Source organism: Astatotilapia calliptera, chromosome 18, assembly GCF_964374335.1.
Source record: "Astatotilapia calliptera chromosome 18, fAstCal68.1, whole genome shotgun sequence".
Lineage (NCBI taxonomy): Eukaryota > Metazoa > Chordata > Actinopteri > Cichliformes > Cichlidae > Astatotilapia > Astatotilapia calliptera.
In genome coordinates, this window is record NC_137439.1 from 33064911 (window position 1) to 33091141 (window position 26231).

Genomic DNA, 26231 nt, shown 5'->3' on the forward strand with positions numbered 1-26231 from the left:
TGTGTAAAATAAATAAATAAATAAACATATAAATGAACAAGGTAACATGGAGATTACGGGAGTTTGAAAACTCTCAAAGGCAGTATGTACAAACCAGTGTTTTGATTGGCCCCAAAATGAAACGCTTACACTGCAAGTTGAGACAATAACAAGACACCCAGATTCCCTTAACGCTTTTATAGCTTCTTATCTCTTTTTTACTCAGCCATGCAAGCTCATAATCCTCATACTCGTTTGTGTTTACATCGATTATCAATTGTGGGCGTAATCGTGGTAAACAAATGAAACGTCCTTTAATCCAGAATAAGTCTAGAGAAAAAGTCTAGAGCTTTATTTCTGTCAGTGTTTCTTCTTACGGAGTTTCAAACCCTACCAAGTATTTGTCGCACTTATGAGCTCTCACTATTTGCATTGCTGGTTCATTTCTATTGTCTGTGAATATTAAAAAAATTACTGCAGGTAACTGCAGAACTGTATACCATCATTTTAATTGCTCTTTATTTTACTAGGATAACATTAGAAAGCTAAAAGGATGCTGTTAAAGTGGAATGAGAATTCACAATGGCTGTTAAAAATATAGTCATCTGAGATCCATGGAACAAAGTGGTCTACAGACGGGGTCTAGAGCAGGGATCTCAAACTCATTTTACATCATGAGCCACATACAATTCACCAGTGAATTTCCCCTCTGTGTCAGTGAAAAGAAATTTAACTGCACATTGAATCCTCCATGTATCTTCATAAAAGAAGATAAAAGTACTATTTCAACATCATGTCTCATCAAATACTTCGATAGTAAATGAAAGAAATCTGTCAGTACGACTCTTTGGGACTAAATTGTTAGTAATAAATGTGTAAAATTACTGAAAAAGTAGCTCGCTGCCCAAAGTTTGTGATTTCTTTTTTTCTTACTTTGTTTTGTTTTGGGTTTTTGCCCAGTGTGGGGACCAATTTTTAAAAATCGAAATTTCGATTGTATACAGTAAAAAATTAGAAACGTTTTCTGTAATTTAAGTGTTCATCTATTACTTAGATAATAATAACGTATACTTTATTAATCCCGTAGGAAATTAGTCCTCTGCATTTAACCCATTCACTCAGCGAAGCAGTGTGCAGCCACCAATCCAGCGTCAGGGGAGCAGTATTTAGAGACAGTACCTTGCTCAGGGGTACCTCAGGGTAGCCGTTCGGTGGACTTGAACCCCCAACCATCCAATCACGGGGTATACACTCTACCTACTGAACTCTCTCTGATGTAGTATATATGAGGTTTTTATCAGTAGGAAATGCCCGTCTTCACACTTTCCATTGTCCAGTGGGCAGGATTAGAGTTTTGGTGTGCTGATTCTGGCCCACAGGCCGTATGTTTGACACCCCTGGTCTTTAGACTTATAGGGGCTCAAGCACTGGATACAGTCCATCCATCCATTACATTACCACTCTTCTGCTTATCCAGTTAAGGGTTGCGGGGGCGGGCCTGGAGCCTATCCCTGCTGCCATAGGGCAAGAGGGTGTCGTACACCAATCTGTTGCAGGGCTAACACAGAGAAATGTTCAGTCTATTTTACATAGGACATGAAGCTATGTTTTTTTAAACAGCAGAAAGCAAAATGCCCGTGAAATCTGCAATACAAAAGACCGTGGGGGGGTTTGAGTACCATAAATTATTTCATATCATTTCATTTCTATTGATATTTCAACTTTCATACAGCGTTTACTAATGCAGCAATAGAAAAACTTATAGAATAAGACTGCACAGTGCTGACTACAGATACAGACTGATAAGGAATCTAAGGATTCACAGTGGTCTCTGAGGCTGCACAGAACCTTGGGGTTTAATGATAAATAGGAATACATGTTGACAGCGATCTGGGGGTGCAAAATGATCTGAAATCTAGTGAAGATCTCTGATATTTGTAGTCGCACAACATTCTAGGGTCTTGCGGTGGAAAATGTCTGTTGGGGTAGTTTCTGTTAATACAAAAAGCCGGCAGTGATCCTAACCATAGGATCTCCAGCGATGTAGTATCCGGGGCTGCACATTTACACTGTGAATTCTCTTACAGTACAAAAAAAGGGCAATCAACAACCCTTTTAATTCAAAGTGACAGATTATGGACTTCAGTGCACAAGTATTTGTGACAATGTATAGCTATAATTAAGGTAAAATTACAATGCAGTCGACAGCAGGAGCTGCACACATGCATCCTGAGGTTTAGAAATGTGTTTGGCACAATGGGAGCAAGCTAAAACTATCACCAAAGTCTGTGTACAGAGCTTGGGCTTTCTTTAGTGACAGTCATTTTCTTTTTGTTGATCTAGTTCAGTTGTTTTAGGGGGCTTACTATTAATGAAGGTTTAATGCATTTTTCTAAATATTTCCTGTGGGCTAACTTTGCCCTCTTTTAAGATAAGTCTAAACACCGTGGTGGGTTGAAGGCACGTCCCTGAACATGAGGTATTTGGCTATGATGGACTTTTCCATGAATCTGTGGCTCATCGGTAGAAGGTTAAATGAGCATCTGCTGGTCTCAAAACATATGGCCATTAGGCTGTGTGAATGCCAGTGCAGGGTGGCAGGTGGAGGCCATTACTATTTATCTAACAGGACCTCATAACACATCCTGTCCACAGAATTCATAAAAAGCTTTTGAACAAGCGGTCCTGATTGAATCCACTTTCAGACAGGAAAGGTGTTAGTGTTTCCATATAGATTGGTTTTAGTACTAGAGAACCTACCTTCTGATTCCAATCTCACTTTGATTTAAAGATCCATGTGCATCCATTTCTCGCATGAATGTCTCATCAAACAGAAAGGAAGGCATCTTTAATGCAAGAGGACTGATATCTAACACCCTGCCTTTAAAGAAGGTGTTATACACACATGTTCAAAGCAGGCCTGGGCAGGGCAGCAGTCAGGTTGTGATTACACTTACAAAGATGCATCTATATACGCAGAGCATATGCATGCACGGTGACAGTACAAATGATGTATAGATCCGCTTCTAATCAGCATATGATTTCTGTCCTCCATTCACCAACCCTGTTGTCACTGTTTTTGTTAGATTTACAAACCTGCTCTCTCCTGATGTGCCATATGTGCTAACAGATGTTATCGTCTTGGCCCAGAGAAGGAAGACAGACGACCTGTCTTCACAACTAAAGCTGAGAAATTGTTTGGATTTTTTTGCTCTCCACCTTTTCTGTTGGTGGAGAAGCTCTCACATTTGCATTCTGCACCAGCCTTTTTGCTCCAGCTGCCTGCACCATAACAATGGCTTACTCTCCCTCACTGTCAGGAGGCTTGTTTTTAGGGAGGGAAAGAACAATTCAAGTTTTTGTAGGTAAGCTGACTGTCGGCTGAAGGTCCTTACTGAAAGGATACGCCTTCACTCCAGAAGTACACAGAAAGCTGAGCTCGCCACACATTGTGGAATTGAATATTGCTCCAGGCAGCTATGACAGAATTATTTTTTATGGATCAAATTATCAACAAACATAAGAAAGAACTTCTCCGAGTGGAGCTAGCTATATTAATATGCCACAAACTTCCAACTTTTTTTTCCTGGACACTATGCCAACATTGCAATTATACCACAGGATGCTTTATTTACAAGACCATCACGTTTAATTAACGTGCCTACAATTCAACAGCCCAAGCACCCCTTAAGAAAAGAAGTGCCGCTTTGCTTAATTACCGCAGAAATGAAATTTTAATAAAGCTAACAGAAGAACTCGACACACAATCAGGAAGCCATTAAGTAGATGAAGGTAATCCTGCAGGACTGAAGTAAAATTAGAACTCAGCTGCGAAACAGAAAGTCAGGCAACAACAAGGCCAAGCGCTCTGAAAATGACATTTGATTAAAGCCCACTAAGATGTGCTGAACAGACAAAAGGGGGGAAAAACTTTTTTCTTTTTTTAATGAAGGAAGTCTTTAGATAAGGGAAATATAAATCCATCTACTGTACATAGTTATCTTCAGATCTAAGAACTACAAGCTCATTTCCTCTAATAAAGCCTGGCAACAAGAAGTTCATATTAAAGGTTATCTTCAACACAATAACAGCACCACTGCTTTTTTTTTGACCTTTTTGAAAATAAAACACATCAAAATCAGGCGATAACGCGAAGACTGACGTGATGTGGTTAAAAATGGCTGTGCGCTTTCCGTTTGCTCAGTGACGACTACACCTGAACGCCGGCCAGGACTCGGACAAATTACAATTTATATGTGCAATATGATGACTAGCAGATGTAATTGGTGTGGATGTGGCGTGAGTTTAGCTTGGGCTGTCACTGTAAAACAAGCTTTCTCACACAGGAAAAAGCTTGCAGCATGGTAATCAGCGTTTTGGATTCGAGTCATGCTCTGGCCCTCAAGATAGCATTCATACAAAAGAAGAGCTATCAGGGCAGTGTAAAGCTGGGCCACCACGATGCAAACAAAATGCATGATCACTTTGTTTTTTCTTAGTATAAATTCTATACTGCTGGTGCATGTAGCTCGTTAAGAAAAATCACAAAAGCAAATGGAAATGAGGCTGATTGCTCAAGGCGCTGTGCCACTGTTGTCTCTCAGCTCTGCCAGAAACTCATTGTGAGTCATCACATGTGAATGTATGGCTCTGTAATCACTGTTGAGGCTCAGGTATTGTTAGTACGACAAAGTGAGTTATTCTGAATTGTTCCATTTTTTATGGTTTATAACACACATGTCAGGAATGAAACACCTTAATTAGGAGACTGAATGTCAAACATTTAACAAGGATTAGCTGCGTGTACTTTTTGCCAGTCATAGGTTCAGCCCAACTTACAGCAGTTCTATTAGAAGCCAGATTTTTCTCTCATAGATTTGAATTGATCATTAAAATAGAGTTTTTTCTTCAACAAAACTCATCTCCTTTACCTGAGGTATGAAAAAGTATTTAATATTATGTATGTTGAAGCAATGTATGTTATTGTGACCACTGTTATTCAAGCTGAGGCCTAATGTGAGATTTTCACATTGACGTTTAGTGAGTTTGAATTCCAGTTAAATCATATTTGAAAAATACTTTAATGAAATGGCATCTTTAAATTCTTATTATAATGTAGTTCATGTTGAATTGGGATTAAAAACACAACTAAACACTGTTTTGCTGGAATTGTTGTGCTCAGCAGACAGGCTCACAGACTGTATCTAACTCAAGTTCAGCTTTTGTGTAAACCTAACATAACGTCTGGGGAAAAACACATCCATGCATAAATGAGCTTATGCATTAGCTGTCCTACACAATGGAGATGCAGCTGAACCAGGTATCACAACAGTGCTTGCTGTGAAATAGCAGGAACTAGCTATAAGCGGAGGGCAGCCAGGCCTTCGAATACTAGCTAATGCTAATATTCTTTTGTTAGCTCTCCAGGCTCAGTTCCTTGCCACCTAACATGAGGTTGTTGTGGTGGAGGAGTACCTGGAGACCCACACTGGCAACACTCTAAACTGAAACACAGACAAAGAGGCTGGCTATAAGAAGAGGCTGGGCAGGCAGTGTGTGTATGCAGTATGTTTTCTATCAGTCTGTTCAGGCAAGTGCACTGTACTTTGCTGTGGTCTGCTGAGGGAGCAGCGTCAGAGCTGGTGACACCAACAGACCCTGTGATTAACTGCAAACTGGACACAGCTGTTGTGGAGTGGAGGTCACTGAAGAAACGGCTGCACGTCATGGGTAATCCTGACCACCCTCTGCACCAAATATATCTTAACTCCTCTCATCTTGCCTTAGATTCTCAGATACATCGTGTGCTATCAGATTCTGTTCACAATAAAGAAGAGGATGGATTTCAATGACAGCCCAGGAGGGCTGGAACACTAAATTTGTCATCTGAATCTGCCCCTTTTATATCTGTAATAAATAATATATTTCACAGTTTGGATTTTTAGAATGGGAAACATATTCTTTAGAATAAAGTAGCTAATGTTTGATGCGTCTGCTGTTCTCTCCTAATGAGGATAAAAAGCCAGCAGCCTGTCTGAATTCATATTATCTAACAACCTATTTGTCAAACTGGTCCTGTACCAACTGTTATTTGCTTGCAATAATGAAATTATTAGAACCTTACTGTGGCTGGAGCAGCTTACTTGGTGTGTCCAGTAAAACGTCCAAGGCCGGCGTATTCAACTGTATAAACCATAAACCAGTAGTTCAAAGTTTGAGTGGGAATCAATGTAGCGGCACACAGTACCAGTGAGAGTGACAGGGAATTATTGAGGAAAATTCAAACCAGAGTGTAAATTGGACCCAGACCAGCATAAAAAGGATTGTGTTAGTGTTATTGACAGTGTTTCAAGAGGTATTAAAATCTTCCACTGAAGTTCATAAAACAGCAGAGTAAGGTCAAAATACTGTTTGGAGTGCATCCTTGTTTCTATTAAAAGTTGGGTTGCTGTAATAATCTGCGAGTCATTTTAAACTATCACTGAGCTGAAAATACTGCAAAGACAACAAATTAAATGGCTTTCTTGGGGCATTTGGTTTCTCCAGTTTAATGCCAGCAATGTTCTTTTTAACACATCAGAGAGCAGCTGAAGCTTGTTTCTTGGCACATGGGGCTTTGATTTCACAACATGCTACACCTCATGCTCCTCCTGAAATTGTGACCCCGGATAGAATCAGACCAGGAACCGTTCAATTCCGAAGCTAATGTGCAAACCACCACACTGTGGAGCTACACCTAGTGTGTCTAAAACAGTGTTGCAAACCAGACTTATCAATTACACTCCCTTAAGACAGCATCCTCTTCAACTGGACACTGTACCCCACCAGACTGCAAAAACTATGAAGGAGTGATTCAGGAATATGATAAAGAGACCAGTGTGTTGCTTTTTTTAAAAAATCTATCTATAAGGATCCACTGGATATTTGCTCAAAGACCCCACTTTGCAACTCTAAGGACTGACTGGATGTGCTGCCACCACAGGACACCTCCAAAGTGCCTCGCCCATTCCCCAGTGGGTGAGAGCTGCATGAGAGTCGCCTCAGTGTATGCAGATAGTTTGACAGCATTATCAAAATAGAATGATGCCAAAACTGACAATAGAACTGAAGCAATGCACACAAACAATGAGAACTCATTTGTAATCTGAAGATGATATGTCAATGTAATGAGTAATATATTTCACAGTTTAGTAAGGTAAGTGCAACCACATACCTCACACACAATTAGTGAGTAAGGTAACTGTTTGGGGTTTCATTTTGTACTATAAAACATGCTTTTTTGTAATACAGGACCCACAAGACTAGATTAGAGAAAGAAAGAGAGATATTTGTTAGAGAACAACATAAAAACCTGACCAAAACTTGAACTTAAGGTGCATGCTGATACTTCAAACATCCATCCACCCATCCATCTTCATCCGCTTTATCCGAGGCCGGGTCGCGGGGGCAGCAGCCTAAGGAAAGAGGCCCAGACCTCCCTCTCCCCAGCCACCTCTTCCAGCTTATCCGGGGGAATACCAAGGCGTTCCCAGGCCATACCTCAAAAAATCTAAGTCTAAAGCAAACAGGACCAAACTTGGAAGTCTTTAGCAGCTTGCAGGGCTCTTCAACTCTGGAAGGCCAGACCAGTTTTGACTTTGGCCTTATTTCTAAGTCAGAAGTCTTTTCAACTGAAAAATTGTGTAAGAGGAGAGTAAGCAGCACCTCCAGCTGAATGTTCCTGAGTTTATCTGTACATGATAGTCTCTTAATAAACAGGGCAAACAGCTTCAATTGCAGGGACTAACAACAAACATGCTAACATCCACTGGCAACCCAACTGGCTGCAACAGAGAAGTACTGACTGCAGCACATGAAGGACGTGTGAAGCCACTCATTCACTTTATCTTTCCATAGCCAATAGTTATTTGGTGTTTTTATTACTGTTTAAAACGTTCAAGAAAAAAAAATGTTCAAGAAATAATTAATAATCATTTTGATATCAACTATAAATGCTCCATCTTTTTTAAGTTGTAACAATCCCCCGTGTATTTTGCATAAAGCCCTCAGATAAGAGTTGCACATTTTCTAATGCTACAGCCTTTCTGAAGAAGTCTTGAAAAATAAGAGTTTGACGTGTGTGATCCAGAAAAGCGGGGTGACAGAGTTGCTTGTGTTGGATGCAGATAAACATCGCTCTGTAAATAGCCTCAGTGTTATAAAGAAACTAAGGCCCAACGACTTCATGAGGAACACAAACCTGTATAGCTCAAAAAGAGGGAAAGTCTGAGGCATTTGTGGTCATGGACTCGAATTCTAATAGCATTGTTCAGTGCTGAAGGGAGTTTTTAGCCCTTATCACTATAAAAGGAGAAATTATTTCTTGAGCAAGATTTTGACCTGTAGCAGGTCAGAAATGCTCTTCGAAGTAAGATCTCCATAAGAGTTCATTTACAGTACTTATGGGTACATATACTGGAGAAAATGCTGGTTTGGGTATTCCAGTTGTCAAGCTACTTGAAGAGTCAGGGTTTTTCTAGCTCAGAATGGGACTTTGGGTGGTGATCATACACTGACCACACAGTGACCATATCAACATACACACACAATATGACACAAATACAGTTCTCCAGAAACACATTCATTTTCTAACTATTTGTGACTAAGACTTTAATGGATTAAGCATGAATTCTAAATGATAAAGCACAGTGTTGTTTTATTATTAATATAATAAAAGGACATTTAGTACTGAGTTTGAGATCCCAGGGGAGAATGTAGTTAAGCAGGCTAAGACAGGCTGAGAGAGCGTCTCCAAGTCCTGCTTAAATCTCTTGAAGCCACCAGCACAGCATGAATTTAAACAGTACCAGAGATCCTGTACATGCTAGCTTTATCACAGATCATTCCGATCATGTCGAAACAATGCATCTTAGTGAGAGAAGAGCTAACAGCTGGAAGTCAAATACTTCATATCTAAGTTTATGTAATTCTTGCTTAGCAGATTCCTTCAAATATGTTTTGAATATTCAACATATAATAATGTGTGGGAATTTGAATAGCTATGTTTTATTCTTGCTGCTTATTATTTTCGCTCTGGTGATCTTATTTGGTGCTGGCTAAAACCTTTAATGGAGGGCTGTAATTTTCTCATCGCAGGAAAACACTGACAGCAGAAAAACAGAGAGAGCAATTCACTCATACACACAATGAGAGTCACTTGATTGGTTTAGTTGCGGGATATTGGGGGAAATCTTTTGAAACCAGTACTGTTCTCATGTGGGAATTCATTTAAGAGAGTCGCATGATAAAGCAGAAACAATTTAAGTAGCATGCTTAATATCAAGAATAGTGTTGAGTCTGGTCACTCAGTTCTTGTAGTCTTTCACCTATAGGTTACATTTCTGTCAGTCTAGTCTCTTTCTGACGAGGAGGACACAACTCTTTTGCTGAAAAGGAACAGTGAGATCCTGCCTTAGGATTAGAGAAAAGAGTCAGGCCTATCCTTGGAACCTCCACAGAGGTGAAGGAGAGAAACTCAAGCACGGACCCTGAGGCCATCTACAGACCTGGAAAAAAGATAATAGAGAGATTTAGTCTAACAAGAAATCCACAACATGCCTTCCTAGTTGTTCAGGTTCAGTACCTACAGCCAAAATTAACAGAGCATTATCATTCCCAACGCGTAACATACTGACAATTTGTCCAGGCCCGAGGGTGTCTCACGGTGACGCAAAAGGTACCTTTCCGCATCCTTATAAAACACTCTGGGTTCTCAATATAGTCCAATATAAACCCGCTTGCGCCAGTAAGAGACGCTTAGAGCAGAGGCTCAAGCCGTCCATTCCAACACAAACATGTCAAAGCTTCACTATAAATCAACAATAAAATAGCTTCATGTTGTGGCCATCACAGTGTATATGTGTGTTTTGTTAACCAGTGCATAATTACTGGCAGTAAAGAGACAAATGTGTACCAGAATAACTAGCAAAGCAGGAGCCCAGAGTTTACATACAAGTAAGGAAGCTCAACTCAAGAATAAATTTCTTACAAATTGTGTTTCTGTCAACATCTTATTGACTTACTTACTTACTCACTGCTAGGCAGTTTGATCCCTTTGATCTTCTGACTGGAAAGTAGAGTTTAATTTAAACCTGCATGTACACTTTCAGCCTACACAGAATCTGGTCAAAGCAGGTGATATTACTGAAACCTGAACCAGATGGCAGAAAGTTAAGTAACAGGCTCTAAAACAGGTAGCAACCTATTCTAGAGTCTACAATAAGACAGATGTGGGAGCAAACACTGTAAACAGTCGTAACCTCGTCCTGTGGCTGTCACGGTCTGGCTGGCAGACCGTGGGGATGTGAGAAATGAGGACCCAAAATGCAGGACTTGGCGCTGAAGGCAGTGCGTTTATTTACAGTGGTGACAATCCCAACAATAATAAAGCCCCCGTGCGATCCCAACTCCCGTTCCGTGTCTTCTCCTTTATCCCGTGCTCCGTGCTCTGTCTCCGTTCCCTGTGTACTGTCCGTGTGCTGCCTCCTGGTCGCCACAATTCCTCCTGAGGAAACACGCATACAAAAGGCAGTCGTGAGTACAAAACCTAACGGCAGACTTGCACTAACCTTGCACGATAAACTAAGACTAACGGGAAGTCACTCAACGATCCAGCGTCGAGGAGCTCTCAGCCACACTGTTTTGAAGCTCCTCTGACGAGGCTTGATCGGCGCCAGGTGTGTGTGGATTCCTGGGTGGAACCGGTCAGCTGGCAGGGCCACACCCACCAGGCCTAAAAGTGTCTGCCACGACCGCACCCTCACACACCCATAAACACCTGACAGTACACCAACACGGAAAACAGGACAGCAGACACAACCATAATAACAATAACCACAATAATAATGATAATAACTACAATAGTAGTCCAGACTGCTCACGGACCCCGAATCCCTGGAACTGGGTCCGTGACAGTGGCACTTTAAGATGGTTAGCTCAGAATTTTGCTTCATGAGCATGTATCTGTAGATTAAACCTACCTTATTGAATCTAAGCATCTGCTGCTGGTGTGATAATTCAATTCAGTTCAATTCTATTTATACAGCACCAAATCACAACAACAGTTGCCTCAAGGTGTTTTGTACTGTAAGGTAGATCCAACAATAACACATACCCCCTATGAGCAGCACTATGGCGACAGTGGGAAGGAAAAACTCCCTTTTAACAGGAAGAAACCTCCAGCAGAACCAGGCTCAGGGAGGGGCGGGGCCATCTGCCATGAGTGGGGGTTGGGGTAAGAGAAGGAAGACAGGATAAAAGACGTGCTGTGGAAGAGAGCCAGAGATAAATAACAAGTATGATTCAATGCAGAAAGGTCTATGAACACATAGTGAATGACAAAGGCGACTGAAGAAGAAATACTCAATGCATCATGGGAATCCCCGGCAGCCTATTGCAGTATAACTAAGGGAGGATTCAGGGTCACCTGGTCCAGCCCTAACTATATGCTTTAGCAAAAAGGAAAGTTTTAAGCCTAATCTTGAAAGTAGAGATAGTGTCTGTCTCCTGAATCCAAACTGGAAACTGACTCCACAGAAGAGGGGCCTGAAAACTGAAGGCTCTGCCTCCCATTCTACTTTGAAATACTCTAGGAACAACAAGTAAGCCTGCAGTGTGAGAGCGAAGTGCTCTAATAGGGTGATATGGTACTACAAGGTCATTAAGATAAGATGGGGCCTGATTATTTAAGACCTTGTATGTGAGGAGCAGGATTTTGAATTCTGGATTTAACAGGAAGCCAAAACAGGAGAAATATGCTCTCTCTTTCTAGTCCCTGTCAGGACTCTTGCTGCAGCATTTTAGATTAAGGTTTAAGGCTTTTTAGGGAGTTTTTAGGACATCCTGATAATAATGAATTACAATAGTCCAGCCTAGAAGTAATAAATACATGAACTAGTTTTACAGCGTCACTCTGAGGACAGGATATTTCTAATTTTAGAGATTTGGCGCAAATGAAAGAAAGCATTCCTACATACTGCTTATGGTCAACAGTATCGAACGCTGCACTGAGGTCTAGCAGGACAAGCACAGAGATGAGTCCAGTCAGAGGCCATAAGAAGATCATTTGTAACATTCACTAAAGCTGTTTCTGTGCTGTGATGATCTCTGAAACCTGACTGAAACTACTCTTTGAAGAATTCTTGAGATGAAAGGAAAGTTGAAGATTGGCTTAAAATTAGCTAAGACCGCCGGGTCTAGAGATGCTTTTTAAGCAACAGTTTAACTACTGCCAGCTTGCAGGCCTGTGGTACATAGCCCATTATTAGAGATAGGTTGATCAGGTTGATAATGTGGGGAATCATTTTGTCTTGAACACTATCACCTCTATGCTGCAGTCTGAGGGTTGATACTGGCATGTGCATCCCTTGATGGCAGTGTGTCACCTTCTAATGGCTGCAGTCAGCAAGATTTGACAAAGTAAAAGTTATCTCACGAGCACAGTATACATCTGTGACCTTTGTTGACCATGATGTGCAGATCTGAATTCATAAGTACACGTACTGAGTATACCATAATCTCACGTAAGTCGCAAAGTCAAGTTCAGTCAATCTCTGCAGATTAGCCCAGATCAGCTGATACCAACATATCCTGTTAGCTTCTAGAGGACCTTGTATTAGCTGGTTTAACCCACATCTGCAAGCCGCTTTACAACCAATCTCCATCCATACCTCCTCCTTCCATTTTGTTTCTGACTTCATACTTGTCTTTGATGCCTGCTCTGTGCTACGTGTCACTATATCTACTCCTGAATATTTTATTCCTGAATAAGTCTACTAGCATCTTAACTATAGATAAATTGACTTGATCAGTCTAATTGCTCTTTCTTGTATCACTCCTTTTCCTTAACTCAGCTTTAACGCCCTAATTCTAATTATTCCCTAATAGTCTACCTTTTTCCCTCCTATCTGTGACTCTGAGCAGTTGCACATCATGTGAGAGCAAAAGGAGTGAGCAGACAGACATAAGCTAGCACCTCCCAAGAGTCACAGCCAGTAAATATTAGGTTAATTGCTCAAGCACATTAGCACTTGTTCCTCATGGTTGTCATTGACTTCCATTAGCATCAATTAAGATTAGCTCTCCTTTAATTCAACAAGATGAGGGTAGACTGAGTTATGTTGCTGAGAGGGAATCGAGCTTGGTTTCCTGTCACTCGCCCGAGTGAAGGACTTGTGAACTAGGGAGGCAGTTCTGGAAAAAAACAAAACATCAAGGACACAATGTGAAGTTGTGAAGCTCTCAGTGCTCTTTAATAATATGACTTCATCATATGTGGCATGTCTTATTACAGTGTAATACATCACTCTCACTCCTGATGGTTATGAGTAAATGGACAGAGTTACATAATCCTGAGGTCCTTAGCACAAATTCATAGGACACGTTGCCATGTTAAAACATTTTGCTGTAGGCATTTCTGTCTTCTTTGCGTGTCCATGGTGCAAATATAGGCGAAATATAACTAGATTGAATCTCAGTGCAGAATAGGCTGTGGATGTCATTTTAGAATGCCAGTTTTTAGCTAACAGAATGAAAATGGGATTTTGTACTTTAAAAGTACTGTGCAAAAGTCTTGAGCCACCTCTCATTTCTTTGTATTTTACTTTCAAGGAACCAGAATTTATTTATTTATCCTTTTTTTTTTTGGTTTTGTTTTGTTAGATGGTCTTGTGCAATACTTTTCCACATTTTGTGAGGGTGCTCCAAAGTTTTTCTTTGGACATTCAATAGCAACAGATCTCATGACTGAGTCAACAAAATGTATAGAAGAGGAAAGGAGAGAGGTACATAAGTGAGTGTATACAGCCATTTGTAAAACATGGTAGAGATTTGGGGATGGTTGGGAGGTTGCATTCCAGCTAGTGGTCCTGGGGATCTTGTCAAAATTGACAGATTTGTGAATGCAGAAAAGTAACATTAAATTTGAAGCCACCGTGCAAGGCCACCTGCAAAGGAGCTGATTGGCAGCAGCTTCATATTTCAGCATGACAGTGATCCCAATAATAACGTGTGTAGTAAACATGTGCACAGTGTAGTAAAAGCATACTTGAAAAACACAGAATGGAACACTGTTGTTGCTGGATTGGCCTCACCAGATCTTTGACCTCAACATTATTAAAAGCGTGTGAGGTCACCTTGACAGAGAATGGAGAAAAAGCCAGCCAACATCCAAAGAAGAGCTTTTGAATGTCCTTTAGGAAGCCTGGAAAACTATTCCTGAAGCCATATTTACATAGATTACAAGAAATTGCAAGAAAGCTTAAGAATTTAAGCTGCATTGAATAATCATAGTTATACAATTCTACAAAAAGAGACAGAGAGAGAGAGAGAGAGAGAGAGCAGGGTGGCTTAAGACTTTTGCACTGTACCATATAACTCTGTTATACAGTTGGCTTTGCAGAGGCTTTGGCATGTCATCTGGTTTGTGATCTAAATGGTTTCATCCTGGGGCAAGTGAACTGCTCAATTTTTAAATAATAAAGCAACTACAATTTAATAATAATAATAATAATGGATTGGATTTATATAGCGCTTTTCAAGGCACCCAAAGCGCTTTACAATACCACTATTCATTCACTCTCACATTCATACACTGGTGGAGGCAGCTACAGTTGTAGCCACAATACCCTAATATCTCCAGCATACTACAGAATCTTGTCATTTAGAAACTAAATAACTATCTGGATTGAGTATTGTTAATATTCTTTGTTACACAGTTGTATATGAAACCAGTATTTCCACTGATTCATGGGATATTTTGTGATTTCTAAGGGTTATTAATAAAAACCATGTAGCAACATGTCCTCATTGTAGAAAACATGTAAAAATCCCAAATAAAGTGGTCTCCAGTGCTTTGCTTATGGTTTCATGAAGTTTCATTTCATGAAAGTAGACGAGTCATGGCTCTTTTGTCATAAGCATAATTGGACTTGACATTTCATCACTCTGAGGGTTATTATTTCATCTTACTCTGCTATTAAAAACAGAAAAGTAAATTAGGGTTCTGGGGTTTGACATCGTGGGACACAGTGTGATTCTCTCACAATGGGAAATTTCACACCATTTCGAATGAGTGCCCTGATCTTGATTGGTCTAAACTGGTGACATGCAGTCTTCTGTTATGTCAGGAATACTTTAATCAATGTTGGCTTTCTTTTTCTAAATCAAGTTTCCTTGAGGGTGACTTCAAGCCTTTAACTTCAGGCTATTGGGACGCCTGACAAAACAGAACTGGCACATGTCATCATGAGCATTTGTATTAGGTTTAGATCTAACGAGTAAAACGACTCTTGTGTTGTCCAAAAAAAAAAACAACCCAAGGCCTCTATTATAAAAGAGACTTAAGATCAGATTTGATCTTAAAATATCCATCATCTCAACTGGGGTACTGAAACAGGACATGAAACACTAAACATATGAAGGCTAATGGACATCATCGAGCCCTGCTTTCAAAAGCTGACGGATGTAACTCTGTCTGTGAAACTGGGTTTAAATAAGAGCTTAAGTTAAAGTTTTAAAAACATGTTTAGTGCCGTCTTCTGTCAGTATGGAATGTGACACTATGTGGTTGGTTGATTGCAGCTAATAGACTTATATTAGTTTATGTTAGCTAACTAGTTTCAGAAACAGTAACTCAGGGGAATATGAGGACACTAAAAATCAGTTTAAGGGGATCACTTCTGTGCTGGCCTCGTCTGCAACAATGAGTTTTATGTTAAGAAATTAGGGGTGGGTTTTGATAATTGATTTTCCGATTAAAATCAATTTTAACTTGAATATATTGATATGGATTCATTAAACCCTGAACCGATTTTTTAATATATTAATGTTTTTTTGCCAGAAATGCCAGAATCTCAGGTTAAACCTCACAAAACTATTTCAACAACCACCAAACAGCTAAAACAGTAAATGAGAGCAGGTAAACGGATTCTACACAAAGACATAAACACAAAGCGCGGACCCGACGCATCAAAATCTGTGAGATGTCGCCTTTCTCACCTGACGGCACGTTGACAGAGACGCCGTCGGGGCTGAAAGCCGACAGCTCACAGATCCTGAAGCTGCAGGTTTTGTCACTCTCCAACCAAAATTGACTGAACCAGCAGCGAAAGAAGATCAAAACTACAGTTCACATTTCTCTTCACATAAACATCGTCATGAATTGAGTTTTGCTTCCACCACGATAAAATCACACTTCCTGCCCAGCTGTCTTTCTCTCTCAATGTACTTCAAGAAGAGCTTCCTCGCTCAAATCTCTGTTTTCTGCATCATTCGCTTGTTTCTTACACACCAGTCTACCGTTGTGTTGAGTCAGCCGCTGTTTTCTTTGTTTGTTTGTTTTTAAATGACTTCCGACAAGAAAGCCTCATTTCTGCTGTTCAATACTGAAGAAATTTAAACTTTTTAAAATTATGCCAAATTGCAAAACGCTTAGCTGTGTGTCTAATAAAACCTCCGTAACTTTGCTCTGCTTCACTTCAGCAGCACTAGGTAATGTTCATATGTTGATTCATGGTTTTCTTCAGTTTTTGTTCTACTGCAGAATATTTTTAAGGTTATCTGCTATAAAAAACCAGGCCAAAAAAATCTCCTTCATGTTTTTCTGTATTTTATCCTCAGTTACTTTGACACAAAGGCTGCTGTGATGTTTACACCTCTGATGAAGTCTCACAAGTGTCAGTACTGAAAAATGACCAGAATTATAATATTTCTAACTGTCTGAGTCAAAATTAAATCGAAATGAATCGAATTGCGGATTGAATCGAATCGGGACCTCATAAGATGAGATAACTCTTTCTTGTCATTGCAGAGTCATACATAGTACACTAGTACAATGAAATTGGAAAACTGTCCCACGTCAGCACTACGTACTAGAGATGGACCGATCCGATATTACGTATCGGTATCGGTCCGATACTGACCTAAATTACTGGATCGGATATCGGAGAAAAATAAAAAATGTAATCCGATCCATTAAATATCACGAAAGCACCTCACAAAACTTGCAACACGCCGTAACTCGCCTCAGAACGTCGGAGCAGTATGCATCACGTGATAGAGCAGCTGTGGCATGCGGGACCTGTCGGTGGTCTGGATAGCATTTGGAGCTTCGCTAGCAACCTGGCATTTCATCTCCGACAAAGTTATCCCCGAGAGAAGTAAAGCAAGTGTGTAAGTCCATCTCTGAATGTTTGTAAAGCATTCCCACGTTAAGCTTAACGAGCGACTGCCTCTCGCTCTCCGGCTGCTACTTCAATCGTGAAACTGCTAATGATCAGCTGATCGGCTTTTCTGTCGTGAGTCTCTCTTGTTTGTTTTTGGTCCACTTTGCGCCAGAAAGAGCAAACCAGCGGCTGAACAACAGCAGCACGTTTAAGCTTGATAAGCTGTTGTTACAATTTATTTAATATTACTTTCTACACCAGGATCTTTTTCTACGTAGCTGACGGCTGGTAACTGTGCAGGGGCGGATCTAGCAAAGTTTAGCCAGGGGGGCCGATAGGGCATTAACTGGGAAAAGGGGGCACAAAGATATACTTTTCTTTCTTATTCTCATTTAAAATGTCTAGCTTTTAATAAATAATTATCTGACACCCAAAGTTTTAATTTGATGTAAAATGAATAGAAGTCAATTACTGTATATAGTAACTATTAAGTCTAATATATATACCCTAGTAAGCTATAGTACTTTTTCCTTTGGGAAGGTACCATCTGTGCAGTCTGCAATTTTGTTGAAGAAAGATGTTGAATCTATTTAATATTTCTTGAAAAATAATTGATTTCTGTGCATTTTTTTTCACACTGCATCAAATTAAGGTTGATTACGTTGATTAAGCATCATGAGGTGGAGCGTGAGGGGTGGTTCCCTATTTTTTATTTATTTATTTTTGTTGTTGCTGGGAGTTGGAACCCTATTAGTTAGGTTGCTTAATATTTACGCTAAGTACTCTTTAAAATACCAGAATAGGGAGGATGGTGTAGGTCTAAGTTTATTAGATTGATCAGTATTGCTGAACTATGAAATATTTTTTTTGTATACAGGTATAACAGAATAGCTTTAGTGTAGTTGTTGTTTTAAACTTGAGTATGAACTTGCAGACTTGCAAAATGCAGCAAGATATTTTAAAAAACAGTTTTGTTGATTAAAAAACACTATATCGGATTCATATCGGTATCGGCAGATATCCAAATTTATGATATCGGTATCGGTATCGGACATAAAAAAGTGGTATCGTGCCATCTCTACTACGTACAACATGATACATCACAACACAACACCAGGGCTCTCAAAATCGCTAGCCCGACGTCCCGGGGCTAGCGATTTTTCCAGTCGGGCTACCAAAATCTATCTCTGCCCTGCCCGTCGGCCTATTGTAGGAAGGAAAAATATATGTCAATGCTTTTGCATTCTTTCGGAAATGTAGCTGGGTAATTATGTCATTGGCATCGGTGAGCCACTGTCAATATGTGACATATTGAAATCACGTTTGAATTTGCGCTTGTTTTTTGCTTTCACTTTGCAATCGCGCGAACTGTGTATAGAGAGCGACAGCACTGATCTGTGAGTGATGATAATTTGCGCACCAATTCCTCTGACATCGTCTTATCAATCGTTAGCTTACTACGCAAACATGACAAGTGAAATCTCCCGCAGCTTAAACATGTGAGAGGTTGATCGCGCAGAGAATCGCTGAGCGTTGTGTGTGTGTGTGTGTGTGTGTGTGTGTGTGTGTGTGTGTGTGTGTGTGTGTGTGTGTGTGTGTGTGTGTGTGTGTGTGTGTAAAAGCAGCAGGATATATATTTCAGTTCTGCTGAGCCAAATAAGACAGGTCAGGGTGAAGAAGTGACAGCCAAAGAAAAGTTTACCACAAAACGGAAAAGTTATGACAAATCAGACTATAAGGCAAAAAGAAAGTGCAGCTTTATGGTTTCATGGACAAAAGAATTTCTGTGGCTGCAATATGACGAGCTAAATAACCAGGGCTGCACATAAGTGGTCCGCAGGTGCGCATTCACTGTCAAAATAAAAAACGCGCACAAGATAAGAAGTTGCAACGCGTGTTTGCGTACATAAGATTTTCTGGAGGAGGACTGACATTTATTTAGAACTCTTAAAGATGTCGAAGAAGCTCCTTTAAGCAATTACTTTGGTCTTCCTTCACCTCCAAAGAAATGTCAGGAGTCCGAACCACAAAAGAAGCACGTATTCTTGGAAAAGTGGTTGCAGGAGGTGAGCTGGCTTCAAACAAATGATGAACGCACAGAGATGTGGTGCAGAATGTGCCGTGAAAATCCCACTCTAGCGGATTTGAGTTGATGATTGTAATTTTTATACAATGTTGTAATTTGTGTTTCAACAATTTTTTCATTAATGTTTTGTTTCCGTTACAATATTATACTTTAATGTATAATATTGTAACGGAAACAAAACAGGAAACAAAACATCAATCAAAAAATTGCTCTCTTTTTTATTCAGGCTACTTAAATTTATTTTGGGCTACCAAAAACTGAAGAGTCCCTGCCCGAAGGGCTACCAGGGATTTTGAAATTTTGCGAGCCCCGAACACAGTAACTTAATCAGAATTGAATCGATTCTAGAAATCTGTGATGATACCCAGCCCTATAAGAAATCAAGGATATACGATCCACTTTCACTGTCTGTCTCTTTAGCAATAGGTGGCTCCCCGTTGTTTGATTAGCTGCACTGAAACGTGAAGATCCACCTGTTAGCCGTAATGTTTGGGTTTTAGAGCACATAAATGAGGACTGTTTGAGTCAGGTGACCGCTGGTTCACTGGACACCTGACAAGCTGGAGTCAGAACGACATAAAGAATGTTTCACTTCTTTGCTTTGTTAAACTCCTGAGTTTCTTTAGCTAGATTTGAGCAGACAGTATGTCTCTGAACAACTCATTTGGCAGCTTCTGTCTTGTGTCACATTACCAATAAATGCTAGCATCCCGGTGCCACTGGCAGCCATGCACACACAAACCATCACACTACCTCCGCCATGTTTTACAGATGATGTGGTGTGCTTTGGATCATATCCATACTTTTTTCTTGCCATCATTCTGGTAGAGATTGATCTTAGTTTCATCTGTCCAAAGAATGTTTATCCAAAACTGTCCTGGCGTTTTTTTAGATGTTTTCCTCATATAACTTTAATTGGAATATGTTTCAGTAAAGGGGTTAAAAAACAACTTGTGTCAGTGTCCAAATATATATGGAAACCTCATTATTTGACAATAAACCTACAGCAAACTGCAGTTGAATGATGAAATTGCAGAATCAGATTAAATTTAGAAAATTCATATCTACTACTTATATGACATAGCCTTTGGACACCAAGGTAGCTAAACCCCAGCAGTGTGCTTATACCACCTAATTTAGTCAGAGGAAGCTGAAATTCTCTTGTTGCAATAGGATCTAGGAATACCATGAAATGACTCCCATTTTGATTTTTTTCTTTCATCAGACAGCTCTCCGTATTAGTATTTCACGTGTCTTCTGTTTTGTTTATCATAATGACTTTGCTGATTAGCACTGTTAACCAATCTGCAATTAGCATTTGCAGATGTATTGTAATTGAACATGTGCCAGCCTAAAATTACCTTTGAGATACCTTCAGCTTCAAACACTCAAAGCACAGCAAATATTTTGTTTGCAGAATGAGGGAATTAAAGCATCATTTAACAGCAGTTATGCTCTGTCTTCTCTTTGCTCACATCTTCTTTCACAATCTGCTAAACCCACAGAGGGACACCACACATCTTTTCTGCAGTTCCCAAATTAGTCTTGACCCTTGGGGTAAGCCAGAATGTGTCACTGAGAGTTCCACATGTCTGTTGGATGTATCTGGTGTAAGATAAAGAGGCAAAGTTAACATAGGATGGAGGTCTGAAGAAGGCTTTTATAGGCCCAGTATGTTGTTGGGGAGAGAACTGAGTATGAAAGTTCTTGTAATGACCAAAACAATAGGACTGCAGAAACAAGGGGCAAAAACTGGTTTTCTTTGAAGGATATCTGGGTCTGAGGAGTCTAGTCATTCTGCTGTGAATCACACACACACACACACACACACACACACACACACACACACACACACACACACACACACACACACACACACACACACACACACATATAATTCCCATGTGCTACACGCTCTTCTGGGCAGAGATCTCAGATGTCGTTCCCTACCAACTTGTCTGTCTTTATCTGGAAGTCACACAGAATCTTAATTTGGTCATTCTCAACCACCCCATGGTTGTATCCCCATCTGACTTCAGGACTTCCAGACCATACTCAGTACAGATGGTCCTATATATTCTGCACCCTGCTGTTATGTGTTGGATTGTCTCAGGGACGTCTTTGCACATCTTACTTGGTGTGGTAGATCAGCGTTACACGGGTGAAAACAATCATGAAAATAAAAAATACATTTTGAGAATGCCTGTAGGTGAGGCAAGAGATCATGCCCTGTTTATGTCAAAGTATGACATAAATAGTTTAAATTTAGACTAAATCAAAATTCAAAGTTATGATATAGAATACAAGACACATTTTTTCTCAATAACTTGGAAGGTTGGTCATGTTTCAGGTAGCTGATCGGCTCTACCACCTGAGCCACAGCCACCAGGTGCTCTGCCACCTGGCTTAGACATTTAGACACAAATAAAGTGTGAAATAAAGTAGACACTTTATTTGTGTCTAAATGTTGGGCTACATTTAGGCACAGTGGTGCTTTGAGCCAAATGTGAATGATGTGAGCTTGCCAAGTATCATTTTTCTTTGCTCTTGCGCCAGCTTCTCCGGTGTTAGCAGTGATGCAGAGTTGTCAGCTGTGTTGCTGAAAAGTTATGAGTGCAGTTTTGGGTTTCTCTGTTCGTTCTGCTGCTCAGAATAATTACCTCTAGAAATGCCAAAGAAAAAATACGTATGAAAGGCTATGCTGAAGATACTTCATCCACTTCATCCACTACCATCCAAAAGGGTTAGCTATTTCAAAGCTCATTCCATCTGATCGACATAAAGTCACTGGTTTCCCCAGAAAGAAACTCCCTTTTTGCAAAGAGTTTTTTAGGAGTTTTCGTCATCAATAATTCCAGTAAGCTGAAACTCTCGCAGTAAAACGTTTTAACACAGGAATATCTGAAAGGTGTCGATGCTTAATCTCTGTCTGAAATATATGTACACAAAAAATCAAAGAGCTTGATTTTGCTTTCATTTTTTTCTGCACACACCAACACAAACTGTGCAACGGTCACAATCAAATGTCGTGCTCTCAGGTGTTCCAGGAGCCATGCGGTGAGTCTTAGGGCAGTTTGTGCTTCTGCAGATCAAGTTGCTTTTGCTTAATTAAAGCAACCTCTGAACTTGAAAGTCAATTTGCTCCCATAATAATTAACATTCTCCTTGGCCCCTTGCTGAGGGTTGGACCCCTTACAGATGAACCTGACATTTAGTTCAAAGGAATATTAATGCTGGGGATGAATAAAGCACAGGGTCAGTTTGGTAAATGCATATCAGGGTACCTTTAGCTGATTTGAAAACTGACTTATGATGAAAAGATTACAAATTATGCCATTATACAGAATTTTAGATGAACCCATTTTGAAGGTCCTTTGCTTAGTGTTGATACACAGAAAATGTTGGTAAGTAGACGGTGGTATAGAAATAAGAAGCAGCTTCTATCCTATGCTTTTATTTTGGGGATGTTATTCAGGGTGCTAAAAACAGGAAAAGCATGTTAGGATTTTAAATAATCTTATGTTGTCTGACTTTTATTTAAAAGTAATCAAAACTAATTAACACTATGACCAAGAGTTGGCAGATAGTGCATCAGAATTTCTAAAACCAGAGGCCATCATACTCATTAGAGGAGAAGTCTGAACTAGCAGCAAGGTCATATCCTCGAAGACTATCATAAACATCTCAGGAGGTGTTTATGATAGTCTCCAAAAATACTTACATACAGCTTTTCATACTTCACTGAACTCAGAGGGAAGTGGTTGTAAAGGTAGGACAGCTTTGACACTGCAAGCCTGGGGCTCATTGTGAGTAAATAGATGAAAATTAGAGCTGTATTGTGCATGAACGCAACTTAGTCTCTTTAAATATACCAACAGCATTAATTTGTGCTAATTGTAAGAGCTTTGTTTTGGTCAAAACAAAACCAGAGAAACAGCAAAAGGAACTGAATTAATAATTTTTAAAAAGTGCTTTTTGTAAAAGTATTGACAGTGCTGTGTTTGAAAATCATCATACAGTACTGCACAAACATTGTGAACCAGGAAATGAGACATAAGTGCAACAATTTTTAGAAAAATGTGCAAACATAAATGAAAATATACTATATAAAGCAAAAAAAACTAGTTGGTACAATTCTAATAAGCTTGAAAGTCGATATTTGGTATGACCGCTTTTAATCGTCAACACAGCTTGAACTCTCGTAGACAGCCTTCTTCTAATTTCTTTAAGTGGTCTTCAGGCATAGTTATCCGGACTTCTTGAAGAAGATTCCAAAGCTCTTCATTGAATTTTGGCTGCCATTCTGTGTGAAGATGATCCCACACAGATTCAGTAATGCTGAGGTTTGGGCCAATCCATGGCTGATAGTGTTACATTGTATGTTCTTCTGTCCAGGTGTGCTTTTCTTGCATGAATGGTGTGCTTATGATCATTGTCATGCTGAAAGTGAGGCTGTTGCTAATGGTATTGCGTGGTGGCTCGAAATCTGACAGTACTCTTTTGTATTTACAAATCAGTTTTCAGATCAGTTTTGACCAGATCCCCAACACCACTAGCTAAAATGCAGTGAGGTGGCTGTAAAGTTAGTATCAAACCATAATGCAGACACTCACTGTTGATCCAGCATGATTTGAACCAAAAATTTCAAATTTGGATTCATTTCTGACATAAGACCTGTTACCACTGATTTTCAGACTTGTGTAATTTGGTGTACCTCCGCCTTTTCTGCCTGTTTCCCCTCTTTGAGAATGAATTGTTGAAAGCGAACCTTCCACTACGACTATTTTATGATGCTTTGGCGAACTGTAGATAAGTCAACTGATAGACCAGATGCATGTCTGAGATCCCACGTCAGGTCATGTCTGGATTTCCCCCCCTGCTTTTTAAGGCATGACTTTCGATGTTCTTCAACTGCTCTAGATAACTTTTTGGTCTTACGCTATTTTTTTTATTTTTCTTTTGTTCTCCAATTGTCCAGTTTCTTCAAATCTTGTCATGACACAGCTTCACCATGCCAAGATAGGTTTTTAAGCTCTTTGGGAGTCACCTTGTTAGCACAAAAAATCCCAAAAGAAAACAATTTTATACCCGTCAAACTGTGTTGTTTCTGGCACTTTAGATTTTCTGGCTGCTGGTAACAAAGTGGATAAAGATAGGACTTAAAATGGTTCTTTTCAAGCTGTCTGTTATGCATAGACATCCCTTGAGTTTGGTGCCTTTTTTTGTGAATGATTCATAGGTTAGTATTAAGTGGCTTAATAAACTAAAGTATTCCTCTGAAAATAGTCATACAGAAAAACTTTCAGAAAGGCTGGAGTATCCTTGCTTCAAAAACACTTTGCTGGAAAGTCTTGCTCAAGACTTACAAAGCAAAAACAGTATATGGTAGAGTAGAAGCAGAATATTGTGGTGCAGATGGCCCAGTATCATTCTTCACTATCCACAAGTCTGCTAGAAGAACTTATCAAATGTATCACATTTTTTCTTCCATTGGCATCTGGCCATTGCTGTCATCTAAAGATGGATTTTATCAAGCAGTGACAAAGCCATTTTCCTTCAGAGATTAATTTGTAGGGAAACAGATGTAGCATTTGCATAATTCATCAGCAGCTTGTTTTGTGGATGAATTACGGTAATCACTGGTTACACGTAAATCTGTCTACCTGCAGACAGAAAAAAGGGAGAGCATTTGCATAAGACTAACTTTATCAAACCATGTCTAAGGGCCAAATTTGCACAGCATAGTAGATTAGATACTGTCGATAGAATAGACTTTCCTTATTGCTACATGAAGTGCCACCTGCTGGCTAAAATTGCAAAAACAACGCAAAACTGGCTCCTATAGAGAATAACGATGTTATTCATATCTACTACTTATATGACATAGCCTTTGGACACCAAGGTAGCGTGAGTTTTCAGAGGAAATTTACACTGTAAAATGAGAACATTTCATAACAATTAAACAGGTTAATGTGTAAACTCAATGGGTTGACCCTTTAAAGAAGAAAGACTGTTTTTTCTTTCCTTCTTCTTTTTTTTTTAAACACATGTAGTTAATTTTAAAAAGTTGATCACAACCTAACACAAATCAGTACATTCATTTAATCCTTTCATTATATTTGATAAACCATTTTTTTCCTGCTCTCTTGACAAAATAGGTGCTTTTTCTTTGGATTCTAAGCATGGTTACGCATGTTGAGTGTGTGACTTTGACACAATGGGTGGCATCTGTGAGTAAGGTATGATTGTAGTAGTTTCCCACCATGCAGCTTTTGTGACTGCCACGCTTCTGGCCAAGTCCATTTGAACAAAACAGAAGGTAAACACCAAATACAAGCTTGTTGGCAATTTGTCGTGGGATAGAGCTTTGCATGTGATTAGCTTGTTTGCTTAATATGTTTAGACATGGTAGGTCCATAGTGTATGTGCGCCACAGCACAGATTATTACAAGGCTGCTGATTACTACTGAGTGAATTAGTCATATGTCTGATTTAGACTAAGCAGCAAAACAGATTTAGAGGTAGCAGATCAGAATGAGAAGAAGAAGAAGACGATCGTGATGTTGTAGGCAAAGTGCTCCCCCACCTCCAATTTCTTACCAAGGCAAGATTGTTTCAGAGCGAAGATTGTTTAGCCCTGGTGTCATTTTGGTGGATTTATGGGTACTTTTCTACTCAGCTTGCCACAAAGCAGTTTTCTCCTTGTGAGTCTGTCTGCAGGGAAACGTGAAACACTATTTTCCGGAGAAAAATATAGTTCAGCCTATCCCAAAGGCTTCATTCACTCCGCCAGCTCCGGTGATTATTTCTACTTATTTATTTATTTTTTGAGGGTGACTTTCTGACTTGTTTAAAAACACTGACACATAACTTATCTCGAGAGGTAAAGATAGGATTGACATGGACTTGTATGCTCAGCCAAGCTGAGATGCCTTGATAAAATGGATTACACTTATACAGTCAAA

The 26231-nt window shown here is 39.7% G+C and overlaps 1 protein-coding gene and 1 long non-coding RNA gene across 7 annotated transcripts in view; one reads left to right on the plus strand and one right to left on the minus strand.

Annotated features, from left to right (window-relative positions):
- The window catches only part of astn1 (astrotactin 1), a 476318-nt gene that overhangs the window by 50739 nt on the left and 399348 nt on the right, over positions 1-26231 (plus strand). The window lies entirely within an intron of this gene.
- Positions 7222-13726, minus strand: LOC145422037 (uncharacterized). The gene is made up of 3 exons (XR_013903413.1): positions 11132-13726; positions 10611-11018; positions 7222-10522 (listed from the first exon to the last, which is right to left on the minus strand). It is a non-coding gene; the product is annotated as an uncharacterized LOC145422037 (long non-coding RNA).